Genomic DNA, 5,194 nt, shown 5'->3' with positions numbered 1-5,194 from the left:
GAAGTGTAGGAAGTCTTCAAACGATTTTCCTCAAGGGCTCGACGAACTTCGGCGTCAAGATCAAACACATCAGGAGTGATAATGGGACATAATTCAAAAACACCGGTCTTGATGCTTATCTTGATGAACTTGGTATTACTCACGAATTGTCTTCTCCTTATACTCCTCAACACAATGGCGTCGTCGAAAGAAAGAATAGGACTCTGGTTGAAATGGCACGGACCATACTTGAATAATATCAGACTCCTCGTCGTTTCTGGCCTGAAGCAATCAACATTGCTTGCCATATCATCAATAGGGTATATCTTCACAAATTCCTCAAGAAAACCTCATATGAACTCCTCACTAACAAGACACTCAATGTAAGTTATTTCAAAGTCTTCGATGCAAAATACTGGATTAGAGATCCTCACCATAGCTCAAAGTTTGCACCTAAGGCAGGTGAGGGTTTTATGCTTGGTTATAGAAAGGATGCACAGAGTCTTCAACACCTATCACAACAAGGTTGATGAAACTATAGATGTGTGGTTTGATGAAACTAATGGCTCGCAAAGAGAGCAATTGCCTCCTGCTCTAGATAAATTGTCTCCTGAGGATGCAATTAAGCTCAAAGCTACTGAAGACATTGTTCCTACTGAGGAAATTGCTGAATAAATCACTCCCAGCACTGATGAAAATCAAGAAGATGCTCCTGAGGAAATTGCTGCAGATCAAATTCCTCAGACCATACGAAATGCTCAACCAGCTCATCCGAGGATTGCAAATGAAGTAGAACTTGACGAAATCCTCGATGAAATCAACGCGCGAGGTCCTCTCACTCGCTCAAAAGCTTCACACTTAGTAAACTTTTGTGGGCATTATTATTTTGTGTCTATCACAGAACCTTGAAAAGTTGTTGAGGCTTTCATGGAACCTCAGTGGATTCAAGCCATGCAAGACGAACTTCTTCAATTCAAGCTAAATGATGTGTGGGAGCTCGTCAAACGACGAGATCCTCCCAACCACAATATCATCGACACCAAGTGGATTTTCCGAAACAAGCAAGATGAGGATGGTCAAGTGGTGAGGAATAAGGCACGTCTTGTAGCCCAAGGCTACACACAGGTTGAAGGAATTGACTTTGATGAAACTTTTGCACCTGTTGCTAGACTTGAAGCTATTCGAATACTACTTGCTTATGCTAATCATCATAACATTACCTTATATCAAATGGATGTGAAAAGTGTATTCCTCAACGGTAAGCTTGAGGAAGAAGTATATGTTGCTCAGCCCCGAGGTTTTGAGGATCCGAAGAATCCAGACGAAGTCTTCAGACTCAAAAAGGCGCTCTATGGTCTCAAGCAAGCCCCTCAAGCATGGTATGATACATTGAAGGAATTCATCATGAAGAATGGCTTCAAACCTGGTTCACTCGGTCCAACTCTTTTCATAAAATCCTATGATAATGAACTATTTTTGTGTCAAATATATGTCGATGACATCATATTTGGCTGTACTGACAAACGTTACAGTGATGAATTTTCTTACATGATGAGTGAAGAATATCAGATGTCTATGATGGGGGAGCTGAAATTCTTCTTAGGTCTTCAAATTCGTCAACAATGCAATGGCATCTTCATATCACAGGAGAAATACCTCACGGATGTTCTGAGGAAATTCGACATGCATGAATGCAAAGGCGCCAAGACTCCCATGCCTACCAACGGCCACCTCTGCACTGACAAAAATGGTAAAGAATTTGATCAGGAGGTATATCACTCAATGATTGGCTCTTTACTGTATTTGTGTGCATCTAGGCCAGATATAATGCTTAGTGTTTGCATGTGTGCACGTTTTCAAGCAAAAATGATGGAATCACACCATAAGGTTGTGAAACATATTCTTCGATACTTAGCTCACACACCAACACTAGGATTATGGTACCCCCAGGGCTCAAATCTTACTCTTGTGGGATATTCTGATTCTGGCTATGCTGGTGACCGTGTGGATCGCACGTCAACTTTTGGCACTTGTCATTTCCTCGGAAGATCATTAGTCTGCTTGTCCTCAAAGAAGCAGAACTGCGTTTCTCTCTCCACTACCGAAGTTGTGTACATTGCTGCTGGATCATGTTGTGCTCAATTGCTATGGATGAAGCAAACCCTCAAGGACTACGACATCAACATGAAGAATGTGCCTCTCTATTGCGACAATGAGAGTGCAATCAAGATTGCATACAACCCAGTACAACACTCGAAGACTAAGCACATCCAGATTCGTCATCATTTTCTTCGGGACCATGTCCTCAAGGGAAATATCATCATCGACCATGTGAAGATTGACGACCAACTAGCTGATATCTTCACTAAGCCCTTGGACGAGAAAAGGTTTTGCAAGTTGCTGTGTGAGCTAAATATTTTTGAATCTTCAAATGTTTTGTAAAAGCATGCACACATCCTAACACTTATGCAAAATTGATGACTTAGATGTGCAACACACGAAGAATCGATTTTCTCCAACCAATGAAGAATATCACTCTTAGTGTGAGGAAATTAATGAAGAATTTGGTTCTCGGGGCCCTACGACAATTGTACGCGGCGCCTGAAATCATCATTCTTGTAGGGTGAGTCACGCCACCACCCAACTTTGAGATTCCTCAAGTTGTTTTTCTTTAAAGTTGTTTTTCCACAAAGTTGAAATTCATCAACCTGACGCTTTGTCACAAAATCCTCAAGTTTTTCAAAATCTTCATAATCTTCAAAACACTTGATGATTTTCATTTGCCTATATATATATATATATAGACTGTGATTTCAAATTCCTCAACAACATTCGCTTATAGCTATTTCTTCAATTTGATATTTCGTGTAAGTGAATGTGATCGGACCCTACTCCCCTCTATGCTATACTCACCCAGTCTATTCAATTCTTCATATGCGTTCTACTTGAAACTTTGTTCAAAATCCTCACCGTGTCCTTGTCAGCTGATGATTTTGCAACGAAATCCTCAAATCTTCAAAAATGATTTTAATATTCTTACACAGTAACTGAACCCGACTTCCCACGATCAGATAAGCACAATCTCCACCCCTTTAAACTTTGGCTACACGTGTCGTGCGGAGACGAATGGGCAAGGGCAGTTCAGTACGAAAGTATCGGCCCGACAGTTTTCACGTGAGCTATAAATACGCCCTTACCCCTTTTGTCCAAACTCTTCATTCTCTCTCGACCTTCTCTCCGCCACAAGCAAAACCAAGCGCCACCGCTAGAAATCTCGTCGCCAGCGAGGAACAACTTCACTGCCTCGACCTCTCCGTCGTCGAGCTCACGCCGGAAGCAAAACATCTTCATCCGCCGCCGCCGTGGCCGTCTTCTGCCGCCAAGTTAGGGCGCAGCAGACTCGAACCGAAGAGCATCTACTGTTGTTGCCTCTGTTCTTCGTGCTTGCCATATAGGGTAAATAAAATCCTATTTTACTGTCCCTTTCAATCTACTAGTTTACCTTAGATTCGAGAAATCTGTTTTTCCTCAGTGTCTATAAGCTTCGCACATTCTATTCCTCAAACACTTGATGAATTTCACTAGGCCACTAAAATTCTTCACGTGATTCCTCAATTGTGCAAATTTTTGAATCTGTACAACTCTGGAACCCAAGATCAGAGTGCTTAGACAAATTCCTCAACCCACTTGTCAAATTCCTCAACTTTTAAAAAATTCAATTTCTTCAAATCTGAGAACGCATATGACCTCTCCAAATTCCTCGCACCCATACTATGTTCACAAGTACAAAATGTCAGCTGATGAATCTCTAGGTTCTCATCAACTTAACTCATTTGTAGAATTCCTCGAAGAAACTTTGCCAGTGTCATCAGAATCCTCAAGAGTGCAAATTCCTCAACAAAAGCCTCAGCTGAAAAAAATGGAAGATAACAGAAAGCAAAAGGGTGGCAAGAAACTTGGACAGAACACAACAATTGATATCCCTGGGGATATATACCTAGACTATTGTACACTAATACGTCTCCAACGTATCTATAATTTTTGATGGTTTCATGCTATTATCTTATCAAACTTTGTATGTTTTGCATGCTTTTTATTTATTTTCTGGGACTAACTTATTAACTCAGTGCAAAGTGTCAGTTCCTGTTTTTTTCCATGTTTTTGACCCCTTTCAGAGGAGATTTTGAAACGAAGTCCAAACGGAAGAAAATCCCCGAAAAGATTTTTTATGGAACGGAAGAAGATCGGGGGACTTGGGGGCCAAGCCAGAGGAGCACCAGGGGCCCCACAAGCCCCCACCCAGCGGCCAGGGGGCCGCGCCATCAAGGCTTGTGGGCCCCCTGGAGGTCCCTTGACCTAGATCTTGCACCTATAAAGTCCCAAATATTCCCAAAAAAATCAAGAGACGATCGCAATTACTTTTCCGCCGGCGCAAGGTTCTGTCTCCGCGATATCCCATCTAGGGCACGTCCTAGTGCCCTGCCGGAGGGGAGATTCAGACACATCGGGCTTCTTCATCAACACCATGACCTCTCCGATGATGCGTGAGTAGTTCACCATATACCTACGGGTCCATAGCTAGTAACTAGATGGCTTCTTCTCTCTCTTGGATCTTCAATACAAAGTTCTCCATGATCTTCATGGAGATCTATCCGATGTAATCTTCTTTTGCGGTGTGTTTGTCGAGATCCGATGAATTGTGGATTTATGATCAGATTCTCTATGAATCTTATTTGAGTTTCTTCTGATCTCTCTTATGCATGATTTCATATCCTTGTATTTCTCTTCGAGTGGTGGGTTTTGTTTGGCCAACTAGATCTATGATTCTTGCAATGGGAGAAGTGCTTGGTTTTGGGTTCATACCGTGCGGTGACCTCAGCCAGTGACAGAAGGGGTAGCGAGGCACGTATCATGTTGTTTCCATCAAGGGTAAAAAGATGGGGTTTTCATCATTGGTTTGAGATTATCCCTCTACATCATGTCACCTTGCTTAAAGCGTTACTCTGTTCGTCATGAACTCAATACACTAGATGCATGCTGGATAGCGGTCGATGTGTGGAGTAATAGTAGTAGATGTAGAAAGTATCGGTCTACTTGTCTCGAACGTGATGCCTATATGCTAGATCATTGCCTTAGATATCATCATGACTTTGCGTGGTTCTATCAATTGCTCGACAGTAATTTGTTCACCCACCGTGATATTTGCTATTTTGAG

Source organism: Hordeum vulgare, chromosome 7H, assembly GCF_904849725.1.
Source record: "Hordeum vulgare subsp. vulgare chromosome 7H, MorexV3_pseudomolecules_assembly, whole genome shotgun sequence".
NCBI lineage: Eukaryota > Viridiplantae > Streptophyta > Magnoliopsida > Poales > Poaceae > Hordeum > Hordeum vulgare.
The sequence above is the reverse complement of the archived record's forward strand: the minus strand, read 5'-3'. Positions refer to the sequence as shown.